General features: G+C 40.1%; 2 non-coding genes across 2 annotated transcripts; one reads left to right on the forward strand and one right to left on the reverse strand.

The window, feature by feature from the left end:
- Positions 1-361: 361 nt before the first annotated feature.
- On the forward strand, positions 362-573 carry LOC115082663. Its single transcript, XR_003854227.1, has one exon. It is a non-coding gene; the product is annotated as a small nucleolar RNA U3 (small nucleolar RNA).
- Positions 574-1,237: 664 nt separating this feature from the next.
- On the reverse strand, positions 1,238-1,448 carry LOC115082661. The gene has a single exon (XR_003854225.1). It is a non-coding gene; the product is annotated as a small nucleolar RNA U3 (small nucleolar RNA).
- Between the last annotated feature and the right edge of the window lie 13,314 nt (positions 1,449-14,762).

The following is a 14,762-nucleotide window of genomic DNA, read 5'->3' on the forward strand; positions in this document are numbered from 1 at the left end:
AGCAACTATCAATCAGAATTCAACTTGTTGCAGTTGAGGATGCCCCAGAAAAAAGAGCATTTTATGGGGTTCCTTGAGACTCGGAGAGCTCAACATCTCCTTTGGAGACTGTAGGGGGCAGTCTGATGATCATGGTGCAAATATGGAAGGGAAGAGGAAAGAAGTCCAAGTCAGACCCGTAGAAATAAATAGAGCTGTGTTTGACTGTGTGACGTGTATATAAATAATAATATTTCTGTCTTGTGATGGTTCAATTTGTTTCTTAAACTCGGTTAAATATGTCGGGGGGGGGGTATTCGGCACCATAACAGAGCGTGGTGTGTCGGTGGTTCTAGTCCCGCGGCAGGAACATCAACAGGTTAAGACTATTTTTTCAGGAAATCATTTCTATAGTTTTTTAACTTGGCAATGTGTTTCTAAAGTGTTTGGTTTTCTCCAACCATGATGAAGAGTTCTGATACTTCTTCCTGAGCATGAAATGGACAGAAAGTAATGATATTTATCTTCTGTCATTGATGACTGTTCATTGCTTTCGAATGGGGGTGATGAAAGAAGGAGTATGGTCTGAGTGGTTCTAACATTGTGTACATAGAATTTAGTGTTTAGAAATTACTCAATACATGTTTCTGTGACGGTAAATCAACAAAAACTTGTTTTGGAGCTTACATCTGTTGTTTAAATGGCATTTAAGGTTGCATTCATGTAGGCGGTAAAGGTGGGAAATCTATTATCTGAGAAGTGTGGATTCACTTAGTGAGCTCAGAAAACAAGATTAAATTTTGGACAATTTTGCAAACACTGTATTACTAATACACAAAAAACACAATAAACAGGCTTGTTGTCAAAACTTACTAATTTGTCAAAAAATATTGGTCCAATCACCTTACTGTTTTCAAGACATGAATCTTCTTGAAAAAATTAATAAGTACACCAAAAGGACAAGAGAGGCTGCTCCCCTTTTATTATATGGATGGTATTTACAAGATGATATTATTAACAATTGATTATGAAGTGTTTGCAAAATTGTCCAAAATTTAATCTTGTTTTCTGAGCTCACTAAGTGAATCCACACTTCTCAGATAATAGATTTCCCACCTTTACCGCCTACATGAATGCAACCTTAAAAGCCATTTAAACAACAGATGTAAGCTCCAAAACAAGTTTTTGTTGATTTACTGTCACAGAAACATGTATTGAGTAATTTCTAAACACTAAATTCTATGTACACAATGTTAGAACCACTCAGACCATACTCCTTCTTTCATCACCCCCATTCGGAAGCAATGAACAATCATCAATGACAGAAGATAAATATCATTTCTTTCTGTCCATTTCATGCTCAGGAAGAAGTATCAGAACTCTTCATCATGGTTGGAGAAACCAAACACTTTAGAAACACATTTCTCAAGTCAGAAAACTATAGAAATGATCCCTGAAAGTATAGTCTTAACCTGTTGATGTTCCTGCCGCGGGACTAGAACCACCGACACACCACGCTCTGTTATGGTGCCGAATACCCCCCCCCCCCCGACATATTTAACCGAGTTTAAGAAACAAATTGAACCATCACAAGACAGAAATATTATTATTTATATACACGTCACACAGTCAAACACAGCTCTAATTTATTTCTACGGGTCTGACTTGGACTTCTTTCCTCTTCCTCTTCCATATTTGCACCATGATCATCAGACTGCTCCCTACAGTCTCCAAAGGAGATGTTGAGCTCTCCGAGTCTCAAAGAACCCCATAAAATGCTCTTTTTTCTGGGGCATCCTCAACTGCAACAAGTTGAATTCTGATTGATAGTTGTTCTTCGTGGCTCAGATCAGGAGTGCAGTCTAAAAGTATTTGTGATTACTTCATCTCACCACCCACAGACTCCACAATTTTTCTACTAATGTCATCTATTTAGAGGAAGCCCATGAGGTCGAACACAGATCAACTGGCTTCACAATGACAAAATGTAAAGAGTGAGCAGCAATGTTCACTGCCTGAGAGCAGCACTTATAATGGAGGAATTTAAATATCTAATAAGGAAAAGAGGGAACACGGCAGCAATAAATAAACTCAGAGAGAAAAGCTGGCAGGAAACTGCTGATTGACTAAATGCGTACGATTAACATACCAATGCATTCTGGGTAAAATGTACTGATAAATAAATGTGTCCTTATTCTGCAGATTGAAGTGCTTTATGCTCCTGCTGTGGTGAACATGATGAAATTTCTTAGAGCTTCTTAAAATTATGTCCGTAGGTGTTTTGGATGTCTAAATTATGAGACAACATGACACCATAAGTGAGTGGTTGGGTTGTATTATGGGCTGCAAAAATGCTGAGTTTCATAACGTTTCAGTGATCCCTGAAATTTCTCCTACATGTTTACAAAAAGCCGTTAACGTCAAATTTATTCATTAATTTTTTTTGTCTGGAGTCTGACTTGTGAATTTCAACCTTCAAATTAACATATAATATATATAATTTCTAAGATATTCCTTAGTATAAATAACTTAGTGTTTTAAGAGTGTTTGTTATGGAGTGATACCTTAGTTTAAAGTTATTTAAACTAAGGAATCATTTCATAAAACAAATTAAAACTTTTTTTTATGGAGTGATATGTTAGTGGAAGACTGAAATGCACAAGTCAGACTCCAGAAAAATTTCAATTATTGTCAGCTTTTTGTGAACAAGCAGAAAACATTTTTGGAATTATTTCAACATTACTGTTGTCCAAAGTTATGAAGCTCAGCCCTTTGAAGCCCATAATACAACTCAACCACTCACTTATGGTGTCATGATGTTTCATAATTTAGACATCAAAAATACCTACGAACACAATTTTAACAAGATCTAAGAAACTTCAACATATTCACCACAGCAGTAGCATAAAGCACTGCAATCTGTAGAATAAGGACACATTTATTTATTAGTACATTTTACCCAGAATGCATTGCATTGGTCCAACTTGAAGTTGTGGCCAGTGATTGTTCACATTTCGGTGTGTGCATTGGTATTTTATTTTTTTAACGGTGAATATGGTTTAGTCTATTTGACTCTTTTATTTATAGAAGTGTTTTTCTTTTCTAAAAGCAGGTCTTTTTAGGTGAGTGTATTAACTGGATTAGTAATTTCTCATACTTTATTTATATACTGCCTGAGTTACCCGTTCTATGCATGGGTCATAGAGAAGAATTTTAGCCATGTTATTGTATATTTCATGTCACTTTAGTTAAGGTGTAGTAAGTTGCATTGCATTGTGTGTATGTTGTCATCATTAATTTTCATAGAGCAATTTGTGACATTCATGAGACTCAAAGGAATGATGATAAAAAGCTGACAGCATGTCATATCACTGCCACGCTCTGGGATATATAATGCTATTAGGGTCTCTGCAGATGTTTCTCAGCTCTATTACATTTCATCCATTTCATCCAACGTATCTTTGTCCCTCTGCAAAAAAGGGCACCACACTTGGACATAATACACAAAAAACACAATAAACAGGCTTGTTGTCAAAACTTACTAATTTGTCAAAAAATATTGCTCCAATCACCTTGCTGTTTTCAAGACTTGAATCGTCTTGAAAAACTTAATAAGTACACCAAAAGGACGAGAGGCTGCTCCCCTTTTATTATATGGATGGTATTTACAAGATGATATTATTAACAACTGATTATGAAGTGTTTGCAAAATTGTCCAAAATTTAATCTTGTTTTCTGAGCTCACTAAGTGAATCCACACTTCTCAGATAATAGATTTTCCACCTTTACCGCCTACATGAATGCAACCTTAAATGCCATTTAAACAACAGATGTAAGCTCCAAAACAAATTTTTGTTGTTTGGTTTTTTAACTATCCATCAGTGTTGATTTACTGTCACAGAAACATCAATCAATCAATCAATTTTTTTTATATAGCGCCAAATCACAACAAACAGTTGCCCCAAGGCGCTTTATATTGTAAGGCAAGGCCATACAATAATTATGTAAAACCCCAACGGTCAAAACGACCCCCTGTGAGCAAGCACTTGGCTACAGTGGGAAGGAAAAACTCCCTTTTAACAGGAAGAAACCTCCAGCAGAACCAGGCTCAGGGAGGGGCAGTCTTCTGCTGGGACTGGTTGGGGCTGAGGGAGAGAACCAGGAAAAAGACATGCTGTGGAGGGGAGCAGAGATCGATCACTAATGATTAAATGCAGAGTGGTGCATACAGAGCAAAAAGAGAAAGAAACAGTGCATCATGGGAACCCCCCAGCAGTCTACGTCTATAGCAGCATAACTAAGGGATGGTTCAGGGTCACCTGATCCAGCCCTAACTATAAGCTTTAGCAAAAAGGAAAGTTTTAAGCCTAATCTTAAAAGTAGAGAGGGTGTCTGTCTCCCTGATCTGAATTGGGAGCTGGTTCCACAGGAGAGGAGCCTGAAAGCTGAAGGCTCTGCCTCCCATTCTACTCTTACAAACCCTAGGAACTACAAGTAAGCCTGCAGTCTGAGAGCGAAGCGCTCTATTGGGGTGATATGGTACTACGAGGTCCCTAAGATAAGATGGGACCTGATTATTCAAAACCTTATAAGTAAGAAGAAGAATTTTAAATTCTATTCTAGAATTAACAGGAAGCCAATGAAGAGAGGCCAATATGGGTGAGATATGCTCTCTCCTTCTAGTCCCCGTCAGTACTCTAGCTGCAGCATTTTGAATTAACTGAAGGCTTTTTAGGGAACTTTTAGGACAACCTGATAATAATGAATTACAATAGTCCAGCCTAGAGGAAATAAATGCATGAATTAGTTTTTCAGCATCACTCTGAGACAAGACCTTTCTGAATTTTAGAGATATTGCGTAAATGCAAAAAAGCAGTCCTACATATTTGTTTAATATGCGCTTTGAATGACATATCCTGATCAAAAATGACTCCAAGATTTCTCACAGTATTACTAGAGGTCAGGGTAATGCCATCCAGAGTAAGGATCTGGTTAGACACCATGTTTCTAAGATTTGTGGGGCCAAGTACAATAACTTCAGTTTTATCTGAGTTTAAAAGCAGGAAATTAGAGGTCATCCATGTCTTTATGTCTGTAAGACAATCCTGCAGTTTAGCTAATTGGTGTGTGTCCTCTGGCTTCATGGATAGATAAAGCTGGGTATCATCTGCGTAACAATGAAAATTTAAGCAATACCGTCTAATAATACTGCCTAAGGGAAGCATGTATAAAGTGAATAAAATTGGTCCTAGCACAGAACCTTGTGGAACTCCATAATTAACTTTAGTCTGTGAAGAAGATTCCCCATTTACATGAACAAATTGTAATCTATTAGACAAATATGATTCAAACCACCGCAGCGCAGTGCCTTTAATACCTATGGCATGCTCTAATCTCTGTAATAAAATTTTATGGTCAACAGTATCAAAAGCAGCACTGAGGTCTAACAGAACAAGCACAGAGATGAGTCCACTGTCCGAGGCCATAAGAAGATCATTTGTAACCTTCACTAATGCTGTTTCTGTACTATGATGAATTCTAAAACCTGACTGAAACTCTTCAAAGACCATTCCTCTGCAGATGATCAGTTAGCTGTTTTACAACTACCCTTTCAAGAATTTTTGAGAGAAAAGGAAGGTTGGAGATTGGCCTAGTAATTAGCTAAGATAGCTGGGTCAAGTGATGGCTTTTTAAGTAATGGTTTAATTACTGCCACCTTAAAAGCCTGTGGTACATAGCCAACTAACAAAGATAGATTGATCATATTTAAGATCGAAGCATTAAATAATGGTAGGGCTTCCTTGAGCAGCCTGGTAGGAATGGGGTCTAATAGACATGTTGATGGTTTGGATGAAGTAACTAATGAAAATAACTCAGACAGAACAATCGGAGAGAAAGAGTCTAACCAAATACCGGCATCACTGAAAGCAGCCAAAGATAACGATACGTCTTTGGGATGGTTATGAGTAATTTTTTCTCTAATAGTTAAAATTTTGTTAGCAAAGAAAGTCATGAAGTCATTACTAGTTAAAGTTAATGGAATACTCAGCTCAATAGAGCTCTGACTCTTTGTCAGCCTGGCTACAGTGCTGAAAAGAAACCTGGGGTTGTTCTTATTTTCTTCAATTAGTGATGAGTAGAAAGATGTCCTAGCTTTACGGAGGGCTTTTTTATAGAGCAACAGACTCTTTTTCCAGGCTAAGTGAAGATCTTCTAAATTAGTGAGATGCCATTTCCTCTCCAACGTACTGGTTATTTGCTTTAAGCTACGAGTTTGTGAGTTATACCACGGAGTCAGGCACTTCTGATTTAAAGCTCTCTTTTTCAGAGGAGCTACAGCATCCAAAGTTGTCTTCAATGTTATTAAGAAATGATCAGACAGAAGGGAGTTTTCAGGGAATACTGTTAAGTCTTCTATTTCCATACCATAAGTCAGAACAAGATCTAAGATATGATTAAAGTGGTGGGTGGACTCATTTACATTTTGAGCAAAGCCAATAGAGTCTAATAATAGATTAAATGCAGTGTTGAGGCTGTCATTCTCAGCATCTGTGTGGATGTTAAAATCGCCCATGTATTGGTTAATTTCCACACACTAAATTCTATGTACACGATGTTAGAACCACTCAGACCATACTCCTTTCATCGCCCCCAAGTGGAAGCAATGAACAGTTGAGATTTGACAAACGTGCTGTTTTAAGGTGAAGAAGCTTCAACAAAGAATGTTTTTCCTAAGAAAATTGCGTAGTTTTAGTGTTGACACCTACATTTTAGAGTTATTTTATAAGTCTGTACTTCAGAGTGTCTTGTCCTTTGGTCTGGTCTGTGTCTTTGGTAGTATGTGTAAACAAGATCAGGATAAATTGCAATGTATTATTAAAACAGCTAGTAGGATAATTGGGTGCAATCAAACATCAGCTGCTTCAAGATATCGTACTACACAAGGCTGAAAGTATTCTTGCAGACAGTACCCACCCTTTACATAACAGATTTCAGTTAAAAGCCAGCGTGGTAAGGGGAGGCTACTACAAAGGAAAATAAGGACAAGCAGGTTCAGCAAGTCATTTGTTCCCTCTGCAAAATTGTTAATGAAAGACACAGTTCTCAGCAGGGGACTTGACACTGTAGTACTATCTGTGTGTGTGTGTGTGTGTGTGTGTGTGTGTGTGTGTGTGTGTGTGTGTGTGTGTGTGTGTGTGTGTGTGTGTGTGTGTGTGTGTGTGTGTGTGTGTGTGTGTGTGGTATGCAGCAGCTTAGCTGTGTGGAGAGGAGCCAGAGAGGCATGGGGGAGGGGGGTGTTTATCTGTCTTTTATTTATTTATCTGTTTTTAAGTTTGTCTATCTTGTCTGAAGTTGTCTGTATTATACGCACCTTGACCATCTGAATTTCCCTTCTGGGATAATAAAGTTAACTTTGACTTTGACTTTCAAACTCAACTTAGATTGCAAGGCCAGTGACTTCAAACCGAGAAAAGATGAACTCAAAGCTGCTAAGAGTGGCACTTAGCTCCACTGGACTTTTTAATTTATTCATTTATTTACTATTTTACATACTGTGCAATTAATTAATTAGGATTAATTAACTAATTAATAAGAAAGAAAGAAAATATGCACAACACTCTACAGGGCTCAAGGTTGGGTTGTACATTCATTATAAGTTTATGGCAAAAAATATCTCCCTCTCTGATATTTCCCAGAGTTGACAGGTTTGGTTCAGCGGCAACTCAGGCTAAGCCTGACAATTAGCCTAGTAGTGACCAGAGTAGTTCAGAAGTATAAGTTACTACGGTAACTCAGCAAGACTTGACGTTACTGAGATTGTTGGAATGAAACCCTTGCCTAGAAAGTTGCAACTTGTCAAAATAAGAGGGGATTTGGTTTCATGGAGTTTGCTGGAATACCCCTCTGATAATTGGATCATTGTATTATTCTATACTAATGTTTTGTAAACAACGAGAAAAAGTGAAACAGCTTCATGTAACTTTATAAATGTCATTTCATCATCAGACAACATGATCCAACGCGTCACGTCACTCAAAGAAACATCCGACAAGTTTCACTCATGGTTTCATTTAGAAACATAAACTCTGGACAGTTTATCGACATTAACTGCAGCTTTGTCATTTTTACAAAGTGAAAATATCACACATCTGTTTTTACACAATGAGCTAATTCTGAAGCCTCACTTGGGATAATTATATATATATATATATATATATATATATATATATATATATATATATATATATATATATATATATAATTATTAAATGTATACATATTGTATTTTGACTGTATTGTAGAATAATAATAAAATTAGCAATGATTGCAGTGTTTCACTCTGAATGCATTGTCCAAAAATATTTTTCTTAGTTATTGAATTTTATTGTTTCAGATTGTACAGACACTCAACTTACCACAGTTTTACCTGGTGGGTCTGTGGCAAACTTGGGAGGAAATGCAGAAAGGTGATTCCAGCCTGTGCAGTTATGGCGATAAGAAACAGGTTCCCAGAAGAGAATGACATTTATGAAGGCTTCCATGCTGCACTGAGTGGGAAACCGGTCCAACTTCTCCACAAGGATCCACACATGACTTTACATTTGCAAAATGACACTTGATAAATGAAAAGTTTTGATTGTGGTTGCTTAATAGAAATATAATAAAATTATAAACTGTACATGGTGCTGATTGCTTAATTGAAAGTCTTCTTTGTCTTTCAGCTGTTCCCGTTAGGGGTCGCCACAGCAGATCAATCGTTTCCATCTCACCCTGTCCTCTGTATCTTCCTCTGTCACACCAACCACCTGCATGTCCTCCCTCAGCACATCCATAAATCCACATCCTTGTTTCTACTGACTTTCATTCCCCTTCTCTCCAAAGCATATCTCCACCTCTCCAGACTAAACTCAACTTGCTCTCTACTCTCACTACAGATCACAATGTCATCTGCAAACATCATAGTCCACGGGGACTCCTGTCTGATCTCATCCATCAACCTGTCCATCACCTGTAATCTCACCTCCACCTTGAATGAGTCTGTCATTCTGACTGCGCATCTCACCACTGTCCTACCGCGTGCTGGGTAATCGGGAGAGTCGGGAGTTTTCCCGGTGGGCTGGTCCAACCTGGGGCTGTTGTGAGGGGGTGTTAATATAGACATACATATATGACCACCACTGTTAGGCTACACAGCAAGACACTTGGGCTGCTGTATCTTAAAGAGAAGACATTAAGTGTTATAAATGTGTTACAATCACAAAAATTCACAAGAAAATAACTTAAGACTGCTTCTTTTGCAACTGTTATCTTTTCCAAAGCCCGAGGTAAGGACATCCCATTACATGTTTAACACCCCTATGCATTCATTACAGTTAGTTTAGTCCAACCAAGCCCTGTGTGCTCAGATGGGACTTGCGCTACTAGCAAGTACAGGAGGAGTGGCCCGTGAAGGAAAAGATGGACGGAAAAAAGCCAGGTGGAGCTGAAAAAGCTAGATTAAGAAAAAGAAAAAGACACTGACTTGGCTGGGCATACACTGTACGATATTTTCAATTGTTGTACTCGGCTCCAGCTCAAAGTGTGCGACAAAACCGCAGGGTTTAAAAGTTCAGAGCGCACGATTCATGTTCTCACACTGATGCTCTGATGTGATCTGACTGCTCACATTGTACCTTCAAAAACCACACGTCGGGGTCGCGTTTCTTTTTTAAAAAAAAATGTATTTCATGTCTATCAGCGCGCACAGTGAGTGAAATCAGGTGGGTGGAGACTGAGCGCATATGCGCGCGCGCACACAGCAGACAGCAACGTGATTCATGAGAGGACAAAAAAGAAAACATAAACATTCATAACCAGTGTTGCTACTTACACTGTTGTATAAATAAACTATATTTCATACGGAGTCATACAGCTGCGCAAGGTGTAGCAACTTATTCCCTCATCTGTGGTGAATCCTGTTGTTGTCTGCTGTGTGTGTGTGTGTGTGTGTGTGTGTGTTGTGTGTGTGCGCGTGCATATACGTTCAGTCTCCCCCCACCTGATTCCACTCACTGTGCGCGCTGATAGGCATGAACTTTAATATGATATTAGGTTATTGCGAGGGAACGCAATAAAAAAAAACAACAAGACTTTACATGAGATCACTGTTTGCTCTCTCCGGTGTTTGCACAGCGCACAGTGCGCGACGTAATCAGCACGTAGACGCTTGTAGCGCTGCTTCAACAGCGCAGAACCCTCTCGAGTCACGACGGCCGACCAAAATATCAAACAGGGTTGATATTCATCCGACCATATGATTCCCCCATCGGGAGGTGGTCGTGAGATGTTAAACGCAGCTCGTTACTCCATGTAGACTGCACGATGCAGGACGCTACGATTAAGCTGAAACTCGGCGCGATCCAAAAAATTCTCGCAGGAGTGAAAAATTGGCTGAAAAAGGGCCAAAAATGGTGAGTTAACAATACCGTTCTTGTTTTAACTAACTAGCTTTTACTTTCTATTATAAGCCACCCTGATTTTCACAGTCAGTCAGCACATAAATGCTGGATTGAAATGCCACAGCAGAACTCTTATTATCTCTGTGCGCTGACGGTTTTGGGCCGGTTGGATATGAAACTCCCGGGCTGAAAAATGTTCCCAGCACGCCCCTGCCACTGTCACACTATTCCTGTACATGTCCTGCACTACCCTAACATACTTCTCTGACACTCCAGACTTCCTCATATAATACCACAGCTCTTCTCTTGGCATCCTATCATAAGCTTTTTCTAAGTCCACAAACACACAATGTAACTCTTTCTGGCCTCTGTACTTCTCCAACAGTATTCTCAGAGCAAACATTGCATCCTGTAGTGCTCTTTCTCAGCATGAAACCATATTGATGCTCATAGATCTTCACCTGTTTTCTAAGCCTAGCTTCTACTACTCTTTCCCATAACTTAATGCTGTGGCTGATCAACTTTATGCCTCTGTAGTTACTGCAGCTCTGCACATCACCCTTGTTCTTGAAAATAGGAACCAGCACACTTCGTCTCCACTCCTCAGGCATCCTCTCACTTTCCAAGATTTTATTAAACAATCTGGTTAGAAACTCTACTGCCATCTCTCCTAGACATTTCCATGCCTCCACTGGAATGTCATCTGGACCAACTGCCTTTCCACTCTTCATCCTCTTCATAGCAGCCCTCACTTCTTCCTTACTAATCTCTTGTACTTCCTGATTTACTCTCACCACATCATCCAGCCTTTTCTCTCGCTCATTTTCTTTATTCATCAGCTCTTCAAAATATTCCCTCCACCTTCTCAGCACACACTCCTCACTTGTCAGCACATTACCATGTGCATCTTTTACCACCCTAACCTGCTGCACATCCTTTCCAGCTCTGTCCCTTTGTCTGGCCAATCGGTACAAGTCCTTTTCTCCTTCCTTACTATTCAACTTCTTGTACAGCTCGCAATATGCCTTTTCCTTCGCTTTTGCCACTTCTCTTTTCGCCTTACAGCCGCATCTCCTTGTACTCCTGTCTACTTTCTTCATCTCTCCGACTATCCCAAAACTTTTTCGCCAACCTCTTTCTCCTTATGCTTTCCTGGACCTCTTCATTCCACCACCAAGTCTCCTTGTCTTCCTTCCACTGTCCAGATGTCATACCCAGTACTGTCCTAGCTGTCTCCCTCACCACATCTGCAGTACTTTTCCAGTTGTCCAAAATTGCTTCCCCTCCAACCAGTGCTTCTCTCACCTGCTCGCTAAATTTCACACAACAGTCTTCCTCCTTCAGCTTCCACCATCTGATCCTTTGTTGAGCTCTCACTCTCTTCTTCTTCTTTACCTCTAAAGTCATCCTACAAACAACCATCCTATGCTGTCTAACGACACTCTCTCCTGCCACCACCTTACAGTCTCTGATTTCTTTTAGCTTGCATCTCCTATAAAGAATGTAGTCCACCTGTGTGCACCTTCCTCCACTCTTATATGTTACCCTGTGCTCCTCCCTTTTCTTAAAGTAGGTATTCACCACAGCCATTTCCATCCTTTTTGCAAAATCAACTACCATCTGTCCTTCCCCATTCCTATCCTTGATACCATATCTACCCATTACTTCCTCATCACCTCTGTTCCCTTCACCAACATGCCCATTGAAGTCTGCTCCTATCACCACTCTTTCATGCTTGGGCACACTCTCCACCACCTCATCTAACACACTCCAGAAATCTTCTTTCTCCTTCATCTCACAACCTACCTGTGGGGCATATGCACTGATGATATTCATCATCACCCCTTCAATTTCCAACTTCACACTCATCACCCTGTCAGACACTCGCTTAACCTCCAACACACTTTTAACATACTCTTCCTTTAAAATGACCCCAACACCATTTCTCTTCCTGTCCTCACCATGGTACAACAACTTGTACCCACCGCCGATGCTCCTGCTCTTACTTCCCTTCCACTTGGTCTCTTGCACACACATTATGTCTACCTTTCTCCTCTCCATCATATCAGCCAGCTCTCTCCCTTTACCAGTCATACTACCAACATTCAAAGTCCCCACTCTCATTTCCACCCTCTAGTTTTCTTCTCCCACTGTTTGTGGAAACGTTCTCCTCCTCTTCTTCATCGTCTTCGCCCAGCAGTAGCCCGATTTCCACCGGCACCCTGTTGGGCAACAGCACCCGTGGTGGACGTTGGTATCCTGGGCCGCGACCGATCCGGTATGGAAATTCGATTCTTAGTCTGCATAGTTGGGTTAGGCTTGTTTTATACCGGATGACCTTCCTGACGCAACCCTCCTCATTTATCCAGGCTTGGGACCGGCACTCAGAATGTACTGGCTGCACATCCCATGTGGCTGCTTAATTGAAAGTCAAAAAGAATAATTGCTTATTTGTTGATAAACATTTATTTGAGTCTCTTATTTTGGTAAACAGAATGCAGGGGTGGTGGCCAAGTGGTTAATGCACTTGGTTTCAGTTCAGAAGGCTCCGGGTTCAAATCCCACCCCTGCCACATTTCTCCATGTAATGTGGAGTTGCGTCAGGAAGGGCATCCGGCATAAAACTTATGCCAATTCAACATGCAGATCCACCTTGGATTTGCTGTGGCGACCCCAAGTGCAAACAAGGGAGCAGCCAAAGGGACTTACTTTTACTATTTTGGTAAACAGAATGTTATTAATCAGTTTTTGTTTTTCAAAATTTTCCATCTGCAGTTGTTCAATGGACAACTCACATTTTTGGCAGATAAACAAACTTTATTTTGATATAATGGGGCTTAATATTGTCTCACATTCATTTGTCAATTGGAAATCTTTGCATTTTTTCCATTACAGTTCAAAACATGACAACAGTAGATGTTACTTATTCACATGTGACAGTCATATTTCTGACGTGATAAAGTACTGTTGTCCAATAATTTCTCTGCAACATTTATGGAACCTTGAGACATGGATTTGGATGGCTTCCAGCTCGTTTGACTTGTCCTTCTTGCTGATGGTTTTGCCTGCTTGTTCTGGTACAGGTATGGCACCATCTTTGGAATCAACCGTCTCCTAAACCAAAAAGAAAAATCTGAAAACATCATACAAATATAGCAATAACTTCCCTCAAGTGAAAAATTTGATATTTTTCCCAAAGGTTATAGAACATTGGAAAATCTCAACAGCGTCCAAACTCGGTTCAGAACTTTCTAAATAGTTGTTTTGACAAAACAATAAAAACAGGTCTTTTTTAGGTGAGTGTATTACAGTTTTTTTCAATTGCTTACACACAACACCTTTATATATCACACTATTCCTAAACTCTGTCACTCAGTCTTCACAACTCAGGTAAAGGTCATGTATAATAAAAATGTTATTGTGCTGTTTTGCACCTGTCTTAAAGTAACCCTGAGAATGTATTTGTTATTTAATTTTGTTTTAGCACTCTGGGGTCAGTCTGAACTGGGAGCGAAGAGCTGGATGTACTTGTTATTATTACACTGATAGCACGACTTTGTTTTCGTAGCCACTAACGACTGGGAGTGAAGCATGCTGGGATCATTCTGAACTGGGAGTGAAGAACTGCTTTTATTATATCTTTGAAATAACTTTCAGATGCCTGTTGATTAAAGAAATTATGTGCGCCAGGGAGGTTGAGTTGGCCACTCACCCTCCCTTCGCGGACACACTAGAAAAGAGGGAGTAGAACCATGCTTCAACAGAGTCTGCTGCGGGTTAACGTACGAACGCCCAGCCGGTTGACAGGCGCACTCTGCTGAAGGTGTTGGCTCTCCACCTTAAAGGCGTCACGGTAAGAGAAAAATGCGCTGCAACCACTTGTGTTTGATGTAACTGCTTTTGTGGGGAATAAATATACGCCTTTTTATTCTAGCAAAATGCAGTCTGTGTGATCATTTCTGTGTGCCGATCTGACCGAACCTTGTGTTTCAAAACATTTTTGGCGTTGTCGGCAGGATACGGTTACGCTCAGACTACACACAGAAATGTCTTGCTTTAGATTGGGAAAGAGAGATGCGGAGGTGGCATCTCAGCAGGAGTCTTGCTTTAGATTGGGAAAGAGAGATGCGGAGGTGGCATCTCAGCAGGAAGAAGTGGTCCCGGGGTGGGATGGGATCACTTTTAAGGAAATAGGCCAGCTTCTACGGCGACGTGGGGGACGCCCTGGGCCGTGGACTGGAGCGATTCCCACCGCGACTCCGCCAGTTTTATGTGAAATGTTAAAACGGGTGGAGGTTAAAGAGAAAGCTCCGTTGGGAGGTATTCATGAAATGATGTGGATTT

Source organism: Rhinatrema bivittatum, unplaced genomic scaffold (genome assembly GCF_901001135.1).
Source record: "Rhinatrema bivittatum unplaced genomic scaffold, aRhiBiv1.1, whole genome shotgun sequence".
Lineage (NCBI taxonomy): Eukaryota > Metazoa > Chordata > Amphibia > Gymnophiona > Rhinatrematidae > Rhinatrema > Rhinatrema bivittatum.